At 35.3% G+C, this 25,966-nt stretch overlaps 1 protein-coding gene across 1 annotated transcript in view; it reads right to left on the bottom strand.

The window, feature by feature from the left end:
• LOC145666732 (uncharacterized) overlaps window positions 1-22,789 on the bottom strand; it is a 90,268-nt gene extending 67,479 nt beyond the window's left edge. The window contains exon 1 of the mRNA XM_081734262.1: window positions 22,582-22,789. The gene's annotated coding sequence lies outside the window, so the exon portion shown is untranslated. The remainder of the gene's footprint in view (window positions 1-22,581) is intronic.
• Window positions 22,790-25,966: the final 3,177 nt, after the last annotated feature.

Raw genomic sequence — 25,966 nt, 5'->3', positions numbered from 1 at the left:
AATATACATTACCTTATAAATTTAAAGAACATATAAATTCTCAAATAGATGGATGATTAAAATGCGGAGTCATAGAACCTTGTGTCTGGATACATTCTCATCCAATTTTTTGTGTTCCAAAGAAAAACGCCAGTAAAATGAGAGTAGTAGTGGATCTGACAGTTTTCAATTCGCATCTAAAAATAAAACAACTAAAAGTAAATAAAATTGATGATTTGTTGTTAAGTTTCAAGGTGCTAAATATGTAACAAATATTGATTTAGTGGGAAGTTACACGCAAGTTCCAATTTCTGAAAGTTGTCGAGATTATACAGCATTCTCCTGGAATGGAAAAATGTACAGATTCACTTCTATTCCTTTTGGCTATTCTAATCGAGGTGTAAAATTAATGACATGTCTTGTAATTGTGTTAGGCCATGCTTTATTTGATAAATTAGTAACCTATAGGTGATATTTCAGTACTAAGTTTTTCTTTTGATGAACAATTAGAGATTTTAAATTTGTTGTTTACAAAATTAGAAGCTAAGATGACTATAAATTTGAAAAAATCGTCCTTTTGTAATACAACTTTTCAATTTCTTGGTTTTGTGGTCACACCTGAAGACGTGAAAAAGAATCCATCGTATGTTGAAACAATTCGAAAATTACCACGTCCTAAAAGCGTTATCGTTTTGCTCATTTGGCTAAGCCGTTATTTAAACTTTTGAAAAAGAATAAAAAGTGGGTCTGGACTGATGAATGCGAACAGAGTTTCGTTAAACTAAAGGAATGTTTAGCTGAAGAAGTGTTAAATCACCCGTTGTTGGATCATGATTATTGTTTTTAACAGATAGTTCCTTAGTAGCGGTTGGAAATATACTGTTTCAGGAGGTAAATGGTGAAAAACACATTCTTGGTTTTAATAGTAAAACTTTGAACAGCGCACAACAAAATTTCACCATAATTAAACTGGAAGCGTATGCCATGGTTGTTGGTATACGAAAATGGGGACATTTATTATATGGGCATCATGTAAGGGTCTATACGCACCATAACTCTTTAGTGTTTCTAAATAAAATCCGTCATTGGAATTCTCGTTTAGCTCGGTAGAGTTTAACCCTTTCCGGATCCTGGCTTTTTGGGCTATTTTTTTGACTTTCAGTCAAGCTGCTACTGTATCGTCACTATTTATCCTAGGATCATGGTTCATACCTCATTCTCTTCAGAATAGAGCTGGCTTTCGAATGGTACCACTTGCATGCTCATACCATATACCAGAAGCGGGAAAAAATGTCAAAGTGAAAATTTCGGAGGGAAAAATTTTTTCTCAAACTTTGGCCCCCCTGGACCCCTCCTGTGTGATCGTAGCCATCAAAAAAAAAATCTGATAAATAGTACTTGGTATACTGAATGTGTGTGTCAAATTTCAAGTTTCTATCTTGAATAGTAAGGGCGGGATAATTTTTATCAAAAATTCCCACAATGCCCCAAAGTACCATAAAACACTATGATCTCAGGGAAAAAAATTCCTGAGACATCCCTAATTACCCTAGGACTATAATCCGCCAATCATTCTCTTCAGAATAGAACTGTCTTTCAGGCGGTACCATTCACATGTCTCCATCATGTATCTAAGGCGGAAAATTCCTGAAAAAAGGGATTTTTGGGGGCAAATTTTCCCTTTTTTCAACTTTTGCCCCTCTGGACCCCCCTGTTTTTACGCAGAAATCGGAAAAAAACTTCTGCTAAATACTACTCGGTGGACTGAATGTTTGTGCAAAGTTTCAATCTTATACGTGAAAAAATAGGCCCGCCAGAAAAAATTTCCCTACCATGCCCCACTTTTACCCTATACAGAAGTATTTTTGGATAAAAATTCACTGAGACGGCCCTAATTACCCTAGAATAATAATTCGACCGTCGTTCTCTTCAGAATGGAACTGCCTTTCAGACGGTATGACTCACATGGTCCTATCATGTATGTAAGGCGGGAAAATGACGAAAAACGGGATTTTTGGGGTAAAAATCCCTATTTTTACCCCTTTGCCCCTCTGGTTCCCCCCTGTTTTAGCACTGACATCGGAACAAAAAATCTGGTAAATACTACTCGGTGGACTGAATGTTTGTGCAAAATTTCAATCTTCTACGTGAAAAAATGGGCCCGCCAGAAAAAATTCCCTACCATGCCCCACTTTTACCCTATACAGAAGTATATTTGGTTAAAAATTCCCTGAGACATCCCTAATTACCCTAGGATAATAATTCGACCGTCGTTCTTTTCAGAATGGAACTGCCTTTCAGGCGGTATGACTCACGTGGTCCTATCATGTATGTAAGGCGGGAAAATGACGAAAAACGGGATTTTTGGGGTAAAAAATCCCTATTTTTACCCCTTTGCCCCTCTGGCCCCCCCCTGTTTTAGCACTGACATCGGAACAAAAAATCTGGTACATACTACTCCGTGAACTGAATGTTCGTGCAAAACTTCAATCTTCTACGTAGAAAAATAAGCCCGTCAAAAAATTTTGAACATACGCTTAGAAAATGAGAAAAGAAATTTTTGACTTATGACGTCATCACCTCCTATGTCTGGACGCAGGACGGTCTGAAACCATACGTAATGTCTTCTGCAAGGCCTCTGGACTTGGAAAACAATGTACCATGAAAAGTGCATATGGTACAAATTGTACCATAGGATCCCGAAGGGGTTAAAACTACAAGGTTTTGACCTGGAGATAATACATATTTCAGGCAGAGAAAACGTTGCCAGTGACGCGCTTTCTAGAACAGTTTGGCCCCTCCTAATGAAATTTTGGACATAAAGAATTTGGAAGTTCTTTCATTTTTCAGAAAACTCACACCAGGAGAGTTAGCCAAGAAACAAAAGGAACACCTTGAATATGATAAAATTATGAGGTATTTAGAGAAACCGGATAATCCTTACAGCAAAATTAAAAATCGAAATGTGGAAAAATTTTATAAACTAGAGAACGGAATCTTGTTGTACAAGAACTTTCATTTTCCCAACAATTGGAGAATTTGTGTCCCACCCTCTTTGGTTAACTTAGTCATTAAAGAAATGCACAATAACCGTGGACATTTTGGATGTAAAAGAACATTAGGTTTTATTAGTGAAACATGTTATTGGAAATCTATGCGGCGAGATATAATGAGTTATATTAATGACCGTCTCAATTGCAAAAAAAAAAAAAAAAAAAAAAAAAAAACCTAAAACTGATACCACACCACCAGCTAGACCTTTAAAATCCATACAGGTGAAAGCCCTTAGAATGTTGATTTCGATCAATATAATTGGACCTCTTGTGCCATCTCCATCAAAATGTAAATTTATACTTTCTGTTTTGAATGTTTTTACTCGATACCTTGTCCTTTATCCAATTCGAAATGCTACTACGAAGTGTGTTTTTAAATGTTTAGAATCCTTGTGCTTCGTACATCTTGCGTGGTATTTGCAAGATAATTATCATTACGCAGAGCAGAACAGATTGAATAAATGTAACTCTTATAACGAAATAGTATAATGATGGAATTCTTTAGTAGTATGTTGAAATACAAACATACTGTCAGTCGATTAGTTCCGGTTCCAGTTGGCTGTATTCATGTTTTCCGTCTAAGTTGCTGAATAATTGCGTATTCTGATGTTTTGGAGCCTAATGTATATTCTACGAAACTATTGCTATGAATCCAATCAATTTTCCTTTAAATGCTATTGCTAACCTATTTATAGAAGTAGATCCACTGGTAGATAATTTTAGGTAGTCTATTGTTGTATACAGAGGGTTCGAGATTTGTTAAATTTGGAAGAACTGCGACCAGGGAACCTAAAATCGATATCCTGCAAAAAGTGAATGAAACTCGCTGAATGCTGATTGGCTACCACAGGCTACTTCAGATACGTTTCTCCTTCCTACGGAGCAGATACGTTCCTCATCCTCGCTGACGGACTTAGTGCTGCATTGAAAAAAGATTCATACAATAATCCTCTGAAATCCACTGATGACTTAGATACCGTCATCCCGCGATGAATGTGCAACGACGTATGTATTTATTTATCATTGGATCATTGATCCAACTGCAATTTGTATATAGCCCACCAATATGATATTACACTGCACAAGTGAAAGCAAAAGATAATACGCACAACTAGAGAATATAAATCTGTTACACATTATTAGTGGAAAACGTGGATAAGTTTCTAAGTTTGAAGTTGGCAATAAAAAAAGCACTTAATGGCATTAAAAATTTATTAAATGTAAATTTTTATAATATCTTGTTCTTCAAAATTCCTTTACTCCTAACAGAATTCCCTGATTTTCCCGGTCTCCCCAAATTTCCTGACTCTTCCCGGTTTTCCCAAATTGTTGTCACCTTTTATTTTAATACTTGACTTAATCGTGCATTAATATGTAGCTTTAAAAGTTAGGACAGAAAAAGCACGATAATCAGAGTGAATTATGTGACATACGACGTATAAAACGTTTGCATAAACCTCTAAAATGTTCCTCTTTTGCAGAACTAAAATAAATTGGTTAAATTAGAGTCGTGATAGTTTAGTTGTAAGGCATCTACCTATACAAACAGAACACTTTCAATTCTCAATGAGACAGGACTTATTTTCCCACTTTACCCTGATTGAAACGTCTCTCAGGGGTTCAGCCAGCTTCTATCAAATGGGCACCTGGGGAAGCCCATGGTTGTCGCGTATGAAGCGCTGACCTATCGTCTTCTCTCAACACCGAGGTCATAGAAATGTAAAGCCGTACCTTCACACCATTCTAGACAATATTGATCCGAACTAAATAGACAACATATCTGAATTTTCTACTTTCATAAAAGTAACTTTCTTCATCATGCATCTGTTTTGAATTCAATTATTGAATTAAATATTGATATTAAGGATATCGCAAAGTAAGCATTAGAAATAGAGTGTTTTACACTGTATCTATAAACATTACAAATCTGTTTAACAGTGAAGTATTTTTATTCTTTTTTTAACGTCTTTAATTTGGCAGAAGTTAAGTTTACTTTTCAAATTTTACTTAAAGGATTTTATTTGCTACTTTTTATAGTACGTTTTTGAAGTAGGTTAATTTCTCTTTTCAAGTTTGTTTAGATTTTGCACTCTCGATGGCCAAGATGCTCCTCGTAGTGGACAACCAATCATTGAAAAAGTTCACAATATTTTAGCAAGAGTCAAGCAAGGCCACAGCAGTTACATCGCCAATCGCAGACATTACTAAACATTGCTAAACCATTTGGAAAAGCTAGGCATAAAAAAGTTTGCAACCTCTTCGCTATATGTAACCCACATAACTTTATTATGAGGTTGCCGCACATTTTAGGATAATGTTTTTTTTATCAGGTTTTGTACGAATTATTTGAATAGTTTTTATTAATTAATTAATTATTAAAAATAAAATATTTTCTACTAAGAACCTTCTTTGAGAAAAACGTTGTAGGTCTCATTAAAATATGACCAACAATTCACAATATAATAGCGACACAGACACAGACACACACACACGCGCGCGCGTCATTCTGAGAGCTTTTCTTTCTTTCTTTCTTTCTTTTTTTTTTTTTTTTTTTTTTTTTTTTTTTTGAATGCAGTTAAAAACCCAGCACTCTCATGAATACTAGTCTAAGATATGGCTGGGACAGGTAAGGTTAGTGTTGTAAAGGCCTGGAAAAAACCGGAAATTTTGGGTAAAAAACCATTTTTTTTACCGTTTTTTCCCGAGCTTGGAAAAAAAGGAAAAAATTGGGAAAAACTGAAATTTTCGAATATTTTGCTACAGTATGCTTTTAAAATGAAAACTATTTTATATTTACTAGTTTACGGTTAAGATCATTGAGTAGTTATGTTTATTGTATTAGAATAGGGAAATTTTGTGGCAACAAATATATTTGTATCACTCCTTTAAAGTTAGCACCGTGATAGAATGGAGTTATGACTACAAAAGATACTAAAATATGACCCTGGTTAGATTAATTAATATAGACGCATTTAAATTATCTTAAGTAATCTTATAAAGTTACCGTTTTATAGCAGGGAAGTGTTAAAATAACAGAGTTAGAATCATTTTAGTTAATACAAGTATGTTAAAATCAATGTGCTATGTAAAATTTCCTTGAATTTTGAACCCATTAGAAAAAATCTTTTGTTCGGAAATATTGGCAAAACCCGGAAAATATAATTTAAAAACTATTTCTTTGCCTGATACTAATCTTATTTGCTGTGACGTGTCTGCAGCATATATACAACGTATTTCGTTAGCGGGAAAAATACTTAAGCAATAGCTTTTAATTTTACCTTTTAGTTTTCTGGTTTCTGATCAAAATCCCTCTTTATTATTTGTAATTATATTTTTCGAACAACTCAAAAAGGGAGATGATCTTATTTACATATACACACATACATCGCACAAATGCGTAAATTTAAGCAGCGACAAATATATTAAAGAATTTAAATGTGAAATTTCCGTTCGTTATTATTAAAGACTGGAAGAATGTCCGTTCTTCGCACGTTGAGAATACGTTTCATTTTGGGTATAAAGGGCACCAAAACTGTCACTAATAATGAACTTAGGGACCCCAAAAGCTATGAATTCGACACTAGTATCGGTCATTTTCAATTACTTTTACATGTCAACCTTCTCTTTAAGAGTACTAATGGGGGTTGAATATGGATTTAAACAGCATCGGAAGTGTCACTGTTAATCTCAGCCACCCCGAAAACTATGGATCGACACTAATATCGGTCATTTTCGATCATTTATATATATATATATATATATATATACTTCCCCTCTCCCCGCCCCGAAGTTACGAGGAAGAATTTTGATTTAAACGACATTGGAAATGTTACTATTCATTTCAGCGACCGTAAAAACTATGGATTCGACACTAATATCGGTCATTTTCGATCATATTTATATATCTCCCCGATCCCAAGCTGCGTGAATGAATTTGGATATAAACAGTATCGGAAATGTCACTGCTCATCTGAGCGACCCCGAAAACTATGGATTTGACACTAATATCGGTCATCTTCAGCCATTTTTATATATCTCTTCATGCGGGCCTGAATGTGGATTTAAACGGCATTAGAAGTATCACTGTTCATATCAGCGACCCCGAAAACTTTGGATTTGACACTAATATCAGTCATTTTCGAACACTTTTTATATATCACCCCTTCCCCCTCACTAAAGTTTCGGCGTTGAATTTTGATTTAAACTGCATCAGAAATGTCACTGTTCACCTCAGCGGCCTTGAAAACTATGGATTCACACTAATATCAATCACTAATATCATTTTTATATATCTCCCTCCTCCCCCAAATTGCAGTGCTGAATTTGAATTTAAGCTTAATCGCAAGTGTCACTGTTCACCTCTGCACCTCCGAAAACTATGGGTTTGACACTAAGATCGGTAATTTTCAATATATATCCGCACTTCCTTCCTCCAAGTTGTACTTTCAAAGTGAAATAGTAAAATCCATCCCAGGCCCGAACCTCATGAACGTTGAAAACTTTTATCGAGATCAGTTTGGTGGTTCAAGAGTTGTTAAGTTATAAATATAGTTACTTTCATTTTTATATATGTAGATAATTTCTCGCACTAGAAAACATGTATTTGTTTACATACAAAATTTTGTACATAAAGTTTATATTGAAGTCTGTATTTGGATATTAAATAATATTAATTATGTGGTGTAGTGCATGAATATTAGTGAAATTTGCCTACTGTTTTCTCTTTTAAGAAGTAATTTGGTTAAAATCAAGAAAATTTCACCAGATCGAAGAGCACATTAAGAACTCCGTTTCGTTCAAGAGCCCTATTTGCTGCAACAGAAACGCTTCATGATGGTATATGTGCATGGAACTGTAAAAGTTCTGTAACTAATGCATAACCAGGAGTAAACGACTAAAAGGCACATAAAGGGAATGAGTGCAACTATTAATTTTCAAGAATAATTACAACAGTTTTATTTTCGAATGCTTCTTTTTTTTTAATATTCACAATATTGAAATTTCTCAATTCACATTTTTAAGCGTTCGAAAAAAAAAACGGTTCCATTACTAGTAAAACTAACCTAATACAAAGATTTTTGTTATTTTCCCAATTTTTCCGGAAAGAAACCGAAAAAAAAAAGTTTTTTTACCAGCCGCTTCAAAATTTCCAGAAATTTTACAACACTAGGTACGGCCATTGATCAAAAGAGTTACAGTGTCCCTCACAATTAATTTCTAATTTCAATACAAATATTTGAATTGCATCTCAAAGTATAGACCGTGGAGGGAAAAAGAGAGAACCGTTTTTGGTGCTTTTATTGGTTAGTAAAAATAAACTCTTAGAAATATTAATACCATCAATTAATCAGAATTGGTAACTGGTCTCCTTTCTCTCATAAACATGGCTATGACCGTGGTCAATCAAAGGAAATCGTCCCATTATCTTACATAGAAGTTAACAAATGTCAAGAGTTTTGAATAAAGGTAATTTCGTTTTGTTTTTTTTTTTTTTTTATTTGAGACGAGTTTGAGACTGGGCTGGTCCCGTCTTGAATTACAAGTGTCGCGATTTCGCTCTCCCTTCGAGCAAGCATCAATATGTTGAGTCTCAGTCTCGTCTCGATTTTACTAGCTGAAACGCCCGTTCTTAGCATGGGAGAGTAGATTTATGAGAAATTTGAATCTCCTTCCCCATTAAAATATTTGTTTCAATAAAAATGTAATGATAAAAATGCAGGAGATACTCTGCTCTTGGCATAAATATTGAAACACCCTACCCCCCATAGAATACGCCTTTAATGAAATTGATATGCTTTTAAAAACTCAGCTTGAAGTGGGTATTAACTATGTTCTAAAAGTCACTTCAAGCAAATCAGAAATTTTCCCGTCCCTGGAAACAGTGGCGGATCTAGAAGGTAAAAACTGGGTGGTCAGCCAGACCCCAGACTACGATAGGTATATCATGAGCTTACTATTAACTTTCAAATCCATATAATATCTTCAATTATTTTTGTCACTCAAAAAACTAGGGAGACCTAGGGCTCCCGACCCCGGGCTGAATCCGCCACTGCCTGAAAAAAATGAATTTGACAGAAATCTCAATCACATTTGACATTTTATCTTTCATCTCCCCCACCCACACCCTCTACCGATCAGTTGCTTCAATTTCATCAGATGTTCGGTGGAGTGCATTTCTTCTACAAATACTGCCGTCTTGTGTACGTCTTCGTAATGCGCTGAGCAGAATGGGTCGGTCGGTCAGAGTGGATCATGGTGGATCACGGTGGGTGGTGGGTCGCAGTTCGGTCACGTTCTGTTAGCTCACGACCTACTGACCCACTCCATCTCTGGTGTTAGGGAGTCTTACCTTGCCGGAGGCTGAATTTGAACTTACACTAATCCGAACTGCCGCCAATCAACTTAGGGACCCCAAAAACTATGGATTCGGCACTAATATTGGTCATTTTCAATTATTTTTAAATATCAATATTTCCCCCTTTCCTCTAGGAGTCATACCCCAACTGGGAGCTGAGCTTGGGCTTGAAGAGCGCCAATACTCTCACCAATCAACTTAGGGATCCCGAAAACTATAGACTCGATACTTTATATCAGTCATTTTGAATTATTTTTACATATAACATTTTTTCTTCCCTCAGAAGTATTAATGGGTGCTGAATTTAGATTTAAACGGCATCGGAAATGTCACTTTTCATTTCAGCAATCGCGAAAACTACGGATTCGACGCTAATATCGGCCATTTTCGATCATTTTTATATGTCACTCCTTCTACTTCCCTAGGTGTACTAAGAGATCCCTTACTGGAGGGCTAAACTTGAACTTAAAGGGAATCGGTACTGTCACCAATCGCATCATGAACTCCAAAAACAATGGATTCGATACTAATATCGGTCGGTTTCGATCGTTTTATGTCTTCCCCTCGCACTCTCCGTAGATGTCTTAGGGGTCTTATCCCAACAGTACTCTTTTCCAGACGGTAATTAACATATGTATCAAGTTTGGTTAAAATTGCTCCTGGCACTCCAGAGTTATATTTGAACATATACACATCTATTTTTATTTGTATATATGGAAGATTTATTTGTGACGAGATGGGACTACAGACTAGTCTCGGTCTCGGTACCACCCCTAAATTTATCCCTAGAATAGAGATGCAAAAAAGCCGGCTTTTTTAAATCGATAGTTTTTTTCACATAAAAAGCCGGCTTTTTTGGAAAAAAAACGAGAATTTTGGAAATTTTGCCTTTTTTCATTTTCATGATTTTTCTATCCAAATAGCTTTCTTATAGTATATTCTATAGTTAGATAAGATTTCCACGACCTGAATGCCATATTTAGCTCTGTAATTCACCATCAAGATGGATGGAGCACATATTTTACGAATTAAAGCTAACATGAAGAATGTAGTATTTGAGGGCAATTTTACAGGTTATTTAACTTTATTTTAACTTTTGAGTTATCGACATTTTTTTCCTTCTCTAGATCATTTTAGTTTGTCATCCGTGTTTTATTTCTAAGAGCCTAGTACTCCAGCTTCTAGCACGAAAGTTAAACTTAAGTTTTTCTATATATCCGTCAAAGCATGCGTTTTTCAATATGTCCGTCAAATCGTATTTCCACATTTCTGTTATACTGTAGTTGTGCAATGATTTAGCAATAATTTTCCAGATACAACCTTGAATACCAATTTATACAAATAATCAATAGCGGATTTAGAAAAGTACTTTGGGAGGGGTTTCTCTGATTGTTTCGTTTTCTAAAAAGTCCTAATTTTATTTGGGAGCAGCTTGAAGTTTATGAGTACAGGCATAACTAATATTTCGTTTCGTTTATATGTTTAGCAATAATCTTCCGGATACAACCTTGAAGATCATTTTATACTGAGAATCAGTGGCGAATTTAAAAAAGTGTTTTGGGAGGGGTTTTCTTACTACTAATGTTTAGTTTTTCTAAACATTCGTAATTTTTATTTGACGGGAGCTTAAAGTTTATGAGTAAAGGCATAACTAATAGATATTTCGTTCGTTTTAGACATTCCACAACTTTGGAGAACAGGCTTCAGTCCGAAAGACCGATCCTCTAACCTTCGCAAAACCGTCACTGCTGGTAATTAGTAATAATAACGATTTAAAAACAATAAGAAAGGAAGTCGGCCAACTCCTACACTCCTAGTCGGCCAGTACACGCACTATTTCTACATTCTCAGATGGAATGAAGGAAGGCTTTGTCAGAATGGTCGAATGCTGGGTTGAATCCCGGACTTCCCGATAGAAGCGCAAAAGCCAACCAATCAGTCACGTTTGTTGTGCAGTTGTATTTAGCTTAACTTAAATATATTCCGTATATATATATATATATTTTTTTTTTTGTTCCGTAATGATATGTTGAATCCCTCTTGTTAAAAATTCAGAAAACTTGAGGACTGGGTAAACCGTGATGGTGGTCAAGGGCGCCCATGTTGTGGTTTCCAAGGAGGGGCAAGTATAAGCGACGTTTCGAAAATAGTTTCAAATTTTGCTGTAACTAATGTAAAAATCCTATTGGATTTTCAATATTCTGAAGTACATTTTCCTCTAGGGGGGGGGGGGGCAAGCGCCCCCTTAACCCCCTGATGGGCGCCCTTTATGGTGGTTATAAAAAAACTTGACTGTAGAATTTCAAGAATATACAGAACCATGTGCAGCCTTTAATTCTATCATACAAATCTAAGTATTTCTCTTATGTTTTATTTTAATTTTATTTTGTTTCTAAAAGAGGGTATGGAATATTTTGAAGTAAAAATATTACATACAATTTTGCTAGTTATTTGTGTATTTTTTGAAAGAAGTTTTTACTCTTAGGGTTGGCTCGTTTACACCAGCTGTTTTTTTTTTTTTTTTTTTTAATAACTGGTTTAAACTAAAAAGAATTAAAAGAACAAAAATGCGAATCGTGTGAACTTCATGGTGACGTTTCACATGTCAAACCATCTGCATTAGTCTTATTTCCTTTTCACCTATTAATCAAGGTGTCCCATGTTCAATTCTCGGTCGAACCACAACCCTTCTTTCATGTGTAAACCAAGTACTCTTTCGGATGTCACTTTAAGCGAAAGTCTTCTCCTTGATAACCTCGGTATTACGTAAGGATGTTAAGCCTAAACATACAAAACGAAACCAAATTATATATTTCTGCATGCCTGTTGTTTTATAAAGAAGCGAAGGTTGCTTAAATATATTGATTAAAATTGGTAAAATTTATCGATTGCCTACTTAGCTTTCAATATTAGCTTGGATTGGACTTTCAATTATACCTACATACTAAATTTGTAATTTAATACCTCAGTTTTAGAAAAATAAACACACTGCTGAACAAGACGGCACTTATTTAATATAAAAACACATTTACACGTGACGTTTCGATCTTCTATCCAAGATCCTCATCAGACGTACATTCACGTCTGATGAGGATGTTGGATAGAAGATCGAAACGTCACGTGTAAATGTGTTTTTATATTAAATATGTAAGTGCAGTCTTGTTCAGCAGTGTGTTTATTTTTCTGATTTTATTCGCAAGACGTTGACTATGATTGTGTGTCACTCAGTTTTAGCGTACTGATTATAATACGTTGACCTTTAAATTTTACATGCAAATTAAATTTTACAGGATTTTCCCGTTATTGTTTTACATTTAAAAGAATGACGGGATTTTCCCGATGGCTAGGGCGGGAGTTTCTCAATTTAAGAAATTTACTGACCGGACTTCTTTAAGCTTATGGGACCTCTTCCAGCATAACCCCGTTGTTGAATAATAACACCAAGGCGAAACAAACTTATTTCTGTGAATATCTAATATAAATACATAAAGCAAAATATCTAAATCAAAAAAACTGGTTTAAACCCCAAAAAAGCCTGGTTTAAACTGCCCCCCCAAAACGGGTTTTTGGCATTTTCAGAAACAACCATGGTTCTTACCAACTCTGCTTACTTTTGTATATAGGAGGTTAAAATGTGTTTATTATATACATTGGTTAATCCTTTGGAATTCATAATGTAAAAATGTTGAAGTAAAATTGTTTAAAATATCTTTTCGAAATTCATGGTTTACTTTCGAGGTTTTATATTATTATCGGCATCAACCACTAATTAAATGACTTTCTCTGTTATAGAGAAGCGAAACAAAGTCTGCTTTATCGATTTAAAGCAGAATTTTGAAAAAAGCCCAAAATTTCCCAAGCAAAAAAGCAAAGCAGAAAAAAACGAGTTTTTTTCCAAAAAAGCCGGTTTTTTTCCGAGCCCTTGCATCTCTACCCTAGAATAGATACCACCTCCGTCTTTTCTACTTCCAATTGGATCTCCATAGAACAAAAATAGTAAGAAAGAGAGAAATGTTTTGAAATGAATTCAATGTTTCAAGAGTAGATTTCATCTCTGTTTTACTCATCTATTGAAACCTAGAGCGGTGTTTATTTACCACTTCCGGTTCCAGTAATGGATACTCAAAAAAAGTAAAAATGGTACGGAATAGCAAGATAGATTAATTAAAGTAGATTCAACATCCCAAATTAGATCTCACCCCACCCCACCCTTATTTCTCTATTGAAACCGAAGTTACTGAAATCTGCCGCTTCCAATTGCAATAATGAATTTTCGTAGAGCAAATATAGTAGAAGAAAGCGAAAAGTCGTTCTTTGATACAGGTTGTGGGCCCCGCCCCAAAAATAGGTTCCATCTCCCCCTTATCACTCTATTGAAATCGGTACTGATATATCCTATCATTTGTGATTTGAATATGGGACCAACATAATCAAGAATCTGTTATATAACCAATGATTTTTGAAAAGAAGTTGAACGCGCAGTGAATTAGTTACATGAAGAAAAAAAGAAGCATAGTCTTAAAAGTGCTCTTTCTCTCACATCGTTAGTATTAATATATACAGAAAAATTGTTAAAATTGCACTTTTTTTAAAAAAAAGGAACTTTAATTAAAACTTAACAATTTTGCAAAGAATAGCAGTTCATCAGGAACACACTGAAGAGCTGGGTACCAATGACATGTTATACCACAATATAAATAAAGTATTTTGAATTCAGTCTCTTCCAATGCCTTAAAAATTCTTACTCTATTGGCGACTATAAGTCAGTGGCCTCATTCGGGGCTTCAGGGGAAAATAATTGTCCTTTGAAAAAATGAAATGAAATCTTTCAGTTTTACGTCCCACGGCCATAAGCTGGTTAGGCTAAAAGAGACGGTAATAGTGAGAAATGTATGAAATGGTGGAATGAATAAAGTACAAGAAAACGGGAGAACCGTTTCTTAATCTGTACTACAATTTAATAGTTCTTTTTCTTCTTCTTTTTTGGTTTAACGTAATGAGATGGATGATAATAGCGGAATGAAGAAAGTAGGAGAAAGCGGGATGATGGTGACAGAAAACTCACGCAACTGGTGTTTATCGCTGCAAAGCCCACTCGATGGGGCCTGAGGTTGAGCCAGGGACTCCACACACGATAGCATCACACAGTGACGATCGTAACTGCATTTAATTACTTGGAAGGGCGAATGCAACAGCAGAGACTTTTAGTATGGAGGAAGAGGGAGGAGAGAAGCTACCGAAAAGAATAGTTTTACATCACTTAACCTACATTACAATACACCATATCTGGTGAGGGGTGGACGTATCCAACGTGGAGCCACTTTCCTCTTGGCCCCTTCTGGCATCACTGGTACCATGTTAACGATTAATTATTCTTTTGAGTTGATGGATGTCCATGACAGCCATCTAGATTTTGTAACACGAGTGTCTTCTGGGAAAGGGGGAGAGAGGCATGTAAATCCAAAAGTAACGTGGGGCTGCAGAGGCTCAATGGTAAAGCTCTCACCTCTCGTGTGTGGAGTCCCTGGCTCAACCTCAGGCCCCATCGAGTGGGCTTTGCAGCGATAAACACCAGTTGCGTGAGTTTTCTGTCACCATCATCCCGCTTTCTCCTACTTTCTTCATTCCGCTATTATCATCCATCTCATTACGTTAAACCAAAAAAGAAGAAGAAAAAGAACTATTAAATTGTAGTACAGATTAAGAAACGGTTCTCCCGTTTTCTTGTACTTTATTCATTCCACCATTTCATACATTTCTCACTATTACCGTCTCTTTTAGCCTAACCAGCTTATGGCCGTGGGACGTAAAACTGAAAGATTTCATTTCATTTTTTCAAAGGACAATTATTTTCCCCTGAAGCCCCGAATGAGGCCACTGACTTATAGTCGCCAATAGAGTAAGAATTTTTAAGGCATTGGAAGAGACTGAATTCAAAATACTTTATTTATATTGTGGTATAACATGTCATTGGTACCCAGCTCTTCAGTGTGTTCCTGATGAACTGCTATTCTTTGCAAAATTGTTAAGTTTTAATTAAAGTTCCTTTTTTTAAAAAAAAGTGCAATTTTAACAATTTTTCTGTATATATTAATACTAACGATGTGAGAGAAAGAGCACTTTTAAGACTATGCTTCTTTTTTTCTTCATGTAACTAATTCACTGCGCGTTCAACTTCTTTTCAAAAATCATTGGTTATATAACAGATTCTTGATTATGTTGGTCCCATATTCAAATCACAAATGATAGGATATATCAGTACCGATTTCAATAGAGTGATAAGGGGGAGATGGAACCTATTTTTGGGGCGGGGCCCACAACCTGTATCAAAGAACGACTTTTCGCTTTCTTCTACTATATTTGCTCTACGAAAATTCATTATTGCAATTGGAAGCGGCAGATTTCAGTAACTTTCGGTTTCAATAGAGAAATAAGGGTGGGGTGGGGTGAGATCTAATTTGGGATGTTGAATCTACTTTAATTAATCTATCTTGCTATTCCGTACCATTTTTACTTTTTTTGAGTATCCATTACTGAAACCGGAAGTGGTAAATAAACACCGCTCTAGGTTTCAATAGATGAGTAAAACAGAGATGAAATCTACTCTTGAAACGTTGAATTCATTTCAAAACATTTCTCTCTTTCTTACTATTTTTGTTCTATGGAGATCCAATTGGAAGTAGAAAAGACGGAGGTGGTATCTATTCTAGGGATAAATTTAGGGGTGGTACCGAGACCGAGACTAGTCTGTAGTCCCATCTCGTCACAAATAAATCTTCCATATATACAAATAAAAATAGATGTGTATATGTTCAAATATAACTCTGGAGTGCCAGGAGCAATTTTAACCAAACTTGATACATATGTTAATTACCGTCTGGAAAAGAGTACTGTTGGGATAAGACCCCTAAGACATCTACGGAGAGTGCGAGGGGAAGACATAAAACGATCGAAACCGACCGATATTAGTATCGAATCCATTGTTTTTGGAGTTCATGATGCGATTGGTGACAGTACCGATTCCCTTTAAGTTCAAGTTTAGCCCTCCAGTAAGGGATCTCTTAGTACACCTAGGGAAGTAGAAGGAGTGACATATAAAAATGATCGAAAATGGCCGATATTAGCGTCGAATCCGTAGTTTTCGCGATTGCTGAAATGAAAAGTGACATTTCCGATGCCGTTTAAATCTAAATTCAGCACCCATTAGTACTTCTGAGGGAAGAAAAAATGTTATATGTAAAAATAATTCAAAATGACTGATATAAAGTATCGAGTCTATAGTTTTCGGGATCCCTAAGTTGATTGGTGAGAGTATTGGCGCTCTTCAAGCCCAAGCTCAGCTCCCAGTTGGGGTATGACTCCTAGAGGAAAGGGGGAAATATTGATATTTAAAAATAATTGAAAATGACCAATATTAGTGCCGAATCCATAGTTTTTGGGGTCCCTAAGTTGATTGGCGGCAGTTCGGATTAGTGTAAGTTCAAATTCAGCCTCCGGCAAGGTAAGACTCCCTAACACCAGAGATGGAGTGGGTCAGTAGGTCGTGAGCTAACAGAACGTGACCGAACTGCGACCCACCACCCACCGTGATCCACCATGATCCACTCTGACCGACCGACCCATTCTGCTCAGCGCATTACGAAGACGTACACAAGACGGCAGTATTTGTAGAAGAAATGCACTCCACCGAACATCTGATGAAATTGAAGCAACTGATCGGTAGAGGGTGTGGGTGGGGGAGATGAAAGATAAAATGTCAAATGTGATTGAGATTTCTGTCAAATTCATTTTTTTCAGGCAGTGGCGGATTCAGCCCGGGGTCGGGAGCCCTAGGTCTCCCTAGTTTTTTGAGTGACAAAAATAATTGAAGATATTATATGGATTTGAAAGTTAATAGTAAGCTCATGATATACCTATCGTAGTCTGGGGTCTGGCTGACCACCCAGTTTTTACCTTCTAGATCCGCCACTGTTTCCAGGGACGGGAAAATTTCTGATTTGCTTGAAGTGACTTTTAGAACATAGTTAATACCCACTTCAAGCTGAGTTTTTAAAAGCATATCAATTTCATTAAAGGCGTATTCTATGGGGGGTAGGGTGTTTCAATATTTATGCCAAGAGCAGAGTATCTCCTGCATTTTTATCATTACATTTTTATTGAAACAAATATTTTAATGGGGAAGGAGATTCAAATTTCTCATAAATCTACTCTCCCATGCTAAGAACGGGCGTTTCAGCTAGTAAAATCGAGACGAGACTGAGACTCAACATATTGATGCTTGCTCGAAGGGAGAGCGAAATCGCGACACTTGTAATTCAAGACGGGACCAGCCCAGTCTCAAACTCGTCTCAAATAAAAAAAAAAAAAAACAAAACGAAATTACCTTTATTCAAAACTCTTGACATTTGTTAACTTCTATGTAAGATAATGGGACGATTTCCTTTGATTGACCACGGTCATAGCCATGTTTATGAGAGAAAGGAGACCAGTTACCAATTCTGATTAATTGATGGTATTAATATTTCTAAGAGTTTATTTTTACTAACCAATAAAAGCACCAAAAACGGTTCTCTCTTTTTCCCTCCACGGTCTATACTTTGAGATGCAATTCAAATATTTGTATTGAAATTAGAAATTAATTGTGAGGGACACTGTAACTCTTTTGATCAATGGCCGTACCTAGTGTTGTAAAATTTCTGGAAATTTTGAAGCGGCTGGTAAAAAAACTTTTTTTTTTCGGTTTCTTTCCGGAAAAATTGGGAAAATAACAAAAATCTTTGTATTAGGTTAGTTTTACTAGTAATGGAACCGTTTTTTTTTTCGAACGCTTAAAAATGTGAATTGAGAAATTTCAATATTGTGAATATTAAAAAAAAAAGAAGCATTCGAAAATAAAACTGTTGTAATTATTCTTGAAAATTAATAGTTGCACTCATTCCCTTTATGTGCCTTTTAGTCGTTTACTCCTGGTTATGCATTAGTTACAGAACTTTTACAGTTCCATGCACATATACCATCATGAAGCGTTTCTGTTGCAGCAAATAGGGCTCTTGAACGAAACGGAGTTCTTAATGTGCTCTTCGATCTGGTGAAATTTTCTTGATTTTAACCAAATTACTTCTTAAAAGAGAAAACAGTAGGCAAATTTCACTAATATTCATGCACTACACCACATAATTAATATTATTTAATATCCAAATACAGACTTCAATATAAACTTTATGTACAAAATTTTGTATGTAAACAAATACATGTTTTCTAGTGCGAGAAATTATCTACATATATAAAAATGAAAGTAACTATATTTATAACTTAACAACTCTTGAACCACCAAACTGATCTCGATAAAAGTTTTCAACGTTCATGAGGTTCGGGCCTGGGATGGATTTTACTATTTCACTTTGAAAGTACAACTTGGAGGAAGGAAGTGCGGATATATATTGAAAATTACCGATCTTAGTGTCAAACCCATAGTTTTCGGAGGTGCAGAGGTGAACAGTGACACTTGCGATTAAGCTTAAATTCAAATTCAGCACTGCAATTTGGGGGAGGAGGGAGATATATAAAAATGATATTAGTGATTGATATTAGTGTGAATCCATAGTTTTCAAGGCCGCTGAGGTGAACAGTGACATTTCTGATGCAGTTTAAATCAAAATTCAACGCCGAAACTTTAGTGAGGGGGAAGGGGTGATATATAAAAAGTGTTCGAAAATGACTGATATTAGTGTCAAATCCAAAGTTTTCGGGGTCGCTGATATGAACAGTGATACTTCTAATGCCGTTTAAATCCACATTCAGGCCCGCATGAAGAGATATATAAAAATGGCTGAAGATGACCGATATTAGTGTCAAATCCATAGTTTTCGGGGTCGCTCAGATGAGCAGTGACATTTCCGATACTGTTTATATCCAAATTCATTCACGCAGCTTGGGATCGGGGAGATATATAAATATGATCGAAAATGACCGATATTAGTGTCGAATCCATAGTTTTTACGGTCGCTGAAATGAATAGTAACATTTCCAATGTCGTTTAAATCAAAATTCTTCCTCGTAACTTCGGGGCGGGGAGAGGGGAAGTATATATATATATATATATATATATATATATATATATATATATATATATATATATATATATATATATATATATATATATATATATATATATATATATATATATAAATGATCGAAAATGACCGATATTAGTGTCGATCCATAGTTTTCGGGGTGGCTGAGATTAACAGTGACACTTCCGATGCTGTTTAAATCCATATTCAACCCCCATTAGTACTCTTAAAGAGAAGGTTGACATGTAAAAGTAATTGAAAATGACCGATACTAGTGTCGAATTCATAGCTTTTGGGGTCCCTAAGTTCATTATTAGTGACAGTTTTGGTGCCCTTTATACCCAAAATGAAACGTATTCTCAACGTGCGAAGAACGGACATTCTTCCAGTCTTTAATAATAACGAACGGAAATTTCACATTTAAATTCTTTAATATATTTGTCGCTGCTTAAATTTACGCATTTGTGCGATGTATGTGTGTATATGTAAATAAGATCATCTCCCTTTTTGAGTTGTTCGAAAAATATAATATTACAAATAATAAAGAGGGATTTTGATCAGAAACCAGAAAACTAAAAGGTAAAATTAAAAGCTATTGCTTAAGTATTTTTCCCGCTAACGAAATACGTTGTATATATGCTGCAGACACGTCACAGCAAATAAGATTAGTATCAGGCAAAGAAATAGTTTTTAAATTATATTTTCCGGGTTTTGCCAATATTTCCGAACAAAAGATTTTTTCTAATGGGTTCAAAATTCAAGGAAATTTTACATAGCACATTGATTTTAACATACTTGTATTAACTAAAATGATTCTAACTCTGTTATTTTAATACTTCCCTGCTATAAAACGGTAACTTTATAAGATTACTTAAGATAATTTAAATGCGTCTATATTAATTAATCTAACCAGGGTCATATTTTAGTATCTTTTGTAGTCATAACTCCATTCTATCACGGTGCTAACTTTAAAGGAGTGATACAAATATATTTGTTGCCACAAAATTTCCCTATTCTAATACAATAAACATAACTACTCAATGATCTTAACCGTAAACTAGTAAATATAAAATAGTTTTCATTTTAAAAGCATACTGTAGCAAAATATTCGAAAATTTCAGTTTTTCCCAATTTTTTCCTTTTTTTCCAAGCTCGGGAAAAAACGGTAAAAAAAATGGTTTTTTACCCAAAATTTCCGGTTTTTTCCAGGCCTTTACAACACTAACCTTACCTGTCCCAGCCATATCTTAGACTAGTATTCATGAGAGTGCTGGGTTTTTAACTGCATTCAAAAAAAAAAAAAAAAAAAAAAAAAAAAAAAAAAAAGAAAGAAAGAAAAGCTATGTCACTGTGTGATGCTATCGATGTCCATTTAATTAGGAAATATATTTCTCTACATTTGGCATCTATGATCTTTTGAGTCCGTCACTTATGATGGACGACATCCATCAGTGATCACACTCCTCAGGAAAGTGGGGAAGGCCAGAAGTGTCCTGGAACCTGAATGTTAAGCACCATTGCAACATTTAGCTGGTGTGAATTAGGAAAACACAGGAAGAGCCTCACTCAGAATGGCTGGCCTGAAAAGGATTATACACATTTCCAACAGAGTATCCATACTGGGAATCGAAGCCAGACCACTTGCACCAAAGGCGGGAGCATTAGTGACTGTTCTGCTCGAGGCTACCAATGCCCATTTAATTCAAATCATAATTTGTCCCGCATTTGTGACTATCGTTAACATCAAATTTATCAGGGGTACCATATGCATTGGGCCTGAGGGCAAGACTGGTCATAAAGAGAGGTAACCGCAAATGTCAGGGCCCCGGAACTTTGGGAGAGCCACGAAATGTACGGGCGGTCTTTGGCTCCTTAAATCGTTCCTGTCACTTATTTTGAAGTTTCCATTAAGTGAAAATGAACCATTTTCAATTTGATATATAGAGAAGAATTAAGAAATGTTATTGACATTTGAATCTGTTCATATATTTGTTTGCTTGTTGTTGAAGTTTAGCGACCCTTATCAGCACAGAGATTATACGACATGGAAATACAGCTTAAGGTGGGTACGAACCACTTCATGCGTAGAAATTTGTTCTAACTCTCCCATCCGGAATCAAACCTTTGACCATGTACATCAAAGGCACACATGCTAGCCACTAGACCAGCGAGAAGGGCTTAGAATCTGTTCATATATTTAAGGTTGTTATATATCCTAGGCTATATGGTCTATTATCGTTTCTACACAATATGATCACAATATGATTTTTTAAAGTTGAAGATACAACACGAAAATATGGAATAAATGTATCAAAGTGGGACATATACCCCTCTTTCCGTTCTTCTATACATAAGTTTTATATTTTGACAGGGACAATTTAAAAACATTTCGTACTGGTTTAAAACACTCTCTCCACAAGAATGAAAATTAGAAAAGTAATAGGTCTAATTTTTAAGAGCCTTATTTTTGCAAACAATATATTAAGCTAAAACTAAATATAAATAGTGTGAGCGTCCTTGCACGTAATCGTCCTCCACAAATAGAGGTACCATATGCCAACATTTATACGGACTTGTCTCAATTTTCAGAGTAAACATTTACATCTACATTTTCTAAACTCAAGTGTAGGTTTATTGATACTTGTATTCAAAGAAGGAATCGTTAAAAAGAATGAGATCTATTGAAAAATAAGAATAGGAAAAAATCAACATTACATTGTTTTCGTATAGGCTATTTCAATATAATTTTCACAATGTTGAATTCTGTCGAAAGTTGATGTTAGTATAAAGAGTTAGCAAGTTGGAAGTGTGTCCGCATTTTGTCTTTCTTTCCATAGGTTCACTGGTCACATTAAACTTAAAAAAAAAAAAAAACTCCAATTTTTCGGCGTCCTAGTTTTTTTTCCTTCTACAGAGTCCACTAAATCACGAAACCTATTCCTCCGTGATGCATATTTAATAAAACAGAAACTCGTTGTTAGAATAAGAGTTTATGAGGCATTAGGGGACTAATATTGCAACAAGATGGGAAAACTATACAGTTATTATCCTTTTACCCACCTCCACGTTGACATGTAAGGTTATTGACACTTACATAACTTATTAAATGTCTATAACTTACCAAAAGAAAATACTTAAATATTCCTTACAGACAGCTTAGTTTCGAATATCAGTTCACTGGATTAATATTTTGTTTTCCTTGTTTTCGTTACAGATGAAACTCCACGCTGGCTGGAACTGGAAACTTTCACTTCTGTACTCACAACTAAACCTAACAAGCAACTCTCCGCTGTATGCAGTGAAGTGAACAATATGGCGGACACATCTGTCGACAAGACCTGTTCAAGTTTAATAAACATACGTAATAACAAATGAAAATAAATAAAATAAATTGTATAGCGTCACCTAATATTTATCATGTTACGTCAAAACCTCAAATAGCCGATTTGAAAAAGAAAAGTTAAAAGACATTATCATTTACACGTTAAATCGGGAAATTCCCGACGAGGAGAGTTTTCAAGGGTTAGTTAACAAAGAAATAACATAGGTATCCATAAAATTATCAAACTATTTTTCAAGTATTATATAAGATCTTATCGATTTTATTTTTTCTTTGTGGTCTGACACGTCTAGTGTTTCAGGTGAGCACTAAATTAGAATTGAGGTTCAGGTACTAGCCAGTGTTGCCAACCCAAAACATGATAAAATAAAATCACGAGAGGCAAAAACTTTTTTTTTTTAATTTCCCACATTACACTAATTACAAAAATTATAAATATAAAAAGTAAAGCCATTCTAAATTACTCACTCTTCCCAATATCAAAGTGGGTTATCCATAAATTTTGATTTTCTATGTTTATAAAATGTTTATGAATTGTGTAAGTATTTTAATTAATCTAAAAGAAGCACGAATGAGATTATTGGCTCCAGGGGCCAACTGGCCCCTGAGTTTGATATATATGGAATAATAATATAGCAACGAAAAAATGTCAAATTTTATATGGAAGGGTTTTGCCTCTCAAAACAAAATCTCAAATGACGCTACTGGAAAGAAGTATATTTCGAAAAAAAACTGGAAAAATTGAAATATGAAAAAATCTGGAAAATTCCAAAATTTTGGGAAAATCCCGAACTTGGAAAACTGTGGTTTCATGATGCATAGGATATAAAGTCATGAAGTTACTCTTCAACGTAGCAGGACGATAGATAACGCAGACCACTACTTTTGCGAGCAGAGATCAACTAAGAGGTTTCGGAACATAACATCCGGACGACTTAATTTGAAAAAAGAAAAAGTATGAGCCATCATGTCTTCGATTTTCTCTGTCGTTTCCTCGATAAGTATATTTTTCCTCGATAAGTGAGAGAAAAAAAAGTATGCTTTTGAAATCCAGTTTTAATGTGTAGGCTGTAGTATAATTCTAAAAATATTTGTTTAGGTTTTCGAAAATGAGTGCAAGTGCGGCTCTTTGGTCACTTGAAAATTATATACTGTATTTAATTGAATATCAAAAAACGTAATTGAATATCACACTTTGACTATCGATTTATTGATATTTCAAGGTGTGGAAGAATGAAATAGAAATGATCCGGCCCGCAACCAGCCACAGAGGTTTGGAGGGGCCATGAATATGTTAGGAGGGCCAAGTCATTAAAAAAATCTCTTACACATAGCTAAATTGTGTTTTTTGTATTAATAATAGCATTTTGTGTTAAGATCTAGGGAGCCAGGCCCCCCTAGCCCCCCTCCAATTGCGGGTCTGGAAATGATTTGAATGGGTCAATTTAATCATTTCAATGTTGGAAACTGTGAGACTGTCGACTTACAGGAGCACTTTATACTGCTAGAAAGAGCATTCAACATCCAAATACACCAAGAGAGCATACTTTGTTTTCCCGGCAAACACCAGGTTCGTCTCATTAGTTGGATCTCCAACTTCTAAGAGGTTTTATTTATTAATTTATTTATTTATTATTTTATTTATTTTTGTCAAATTGCTTTCAAGTTTGAGTTTTTCTGATCTCTGAATACCTTCCTTTGTAGATTGAAGTATGTTCCATTTTGTGACTTTATTCGCTTTGATTGGGAACAGTGGCGTAACTACAACGGAGTGAGTGGAGCAGTTGCTCCAGGGTATACACTAAAAGGGCGCAACGGCGAAAGAAAAGAATACGGAAAACTGTTCCTTATGCGAAGAACGTTTGAAAACATTTCAAAAGGTACGCTGTGACTATTAGCAGTTGGCAACAGCCGATACGAGGGGCAGACCCAGGAATTTTGGAGGGGGGGGAGGGCGCAGGTCTGAAAAATAAACTTGACAACCAAATATTTTTCGATATTTGGTTCGCTAACTAAAAATGTGGACTGCAGCGCTTTATAATGTGTATTGATCTCCGCCTTTCTGGAGGCGGCATTGTGGAAAGCCATGTTGCTCAACAAGAGAGAATCAAGGATTACCATTTTAAAAGCTCATTTTTATTACCATTTTCTTTATTATTGTATTATTTTATTTTATTATTATCGTTATTTTTTATTAAATTAGATTAAGTACAGTAAAGTATTTTTAATTTAATTTCCTATGAACATAATTCATATTAAGTTTGTAGTGATAACTTAAGAAAAAGATAAGTAAAAACTAACTAACAAACTAACTAACTCTATGGCCTATGGAACCCGGAGGTTCAATGCCGCGTTCACAAAAGCTCTCCCCTGACTTCTATCCTTAGTCAATTGGATCCAGTCTCTACTTTGTATTCCTATATCTGCAAGATCCATCTTAATATTGTCATCCCATCTGCGCCTAGGTCTTCCTAATAGTCGTTTTCCGCTTGGTCTTCCAGTCAAGACTTTAAAAGCGTTTCTACTTTCTTCCATTCTAGCTACATGACCTGCCCACCTAAGCCTCCTAGACTTGACGACCCTAACAATGTTGGGTAAACCGTATAAATTATGTAGTTTCTCGTTATGAAGTTTTTGCCATTCCCCATTCCCGTTCCTCTTGGGTCCGAATATTCGTCTAAGGATCTTGTTCTCAAATACTTTCAGTCTATGTTCTTCCCTCAGAGTAAGCGACCATGTTTCGCATCCATACAAAACAATAGGCATGATTATCGTTTTGTATATTTTAAGCTTCAAATTTCTCGACAGAATTCGCGACGACAAGAGATTTTGAACCGAATAGTAACACAAATTCCCTGCTTTTAGTCGACATTTAATTTCTTCGTGAATATGATTTTCGTCTGTTAAGTAAAAACTAGGTTTCTTAACGGAAATTACTTTGTATATTGTTAATATATATATATATATACAGGGTGGCCCAAAAGTAGGTATACAGTCCTGTACTGATCGGTCATGACATTTTCTATCATTTACTTGTTGTTATCCATAAAGGTATTGACTTCGTTTCTTCCTTATTTGTGCTTAATTTATTTTCACTTATACCTTAAGCTCGGAACAAACATAAGCAAATAAATGCATTATATTAATAAATTAAACTGTCATACTT

Source organism: Thermobia domestica, chromosome 12, assembly GCF_964235325.1.
Source record: "Thermobia domestica chromosome 12, izTheDome1.hap1.1, whole genome shotgun sequence".
Classification (NCBI taxonomy): domain Eukaryota; kingdom Metazoa; phylum Arthropoda; class Insecta; order Zygentoma; family Lepismatidae; genus Thermobia; species Thermobia domestica.
Note: the sequence above shows the minus strand (reverse complement) of the source record. Positions and strands in the feature narration are given on the sequence as shown.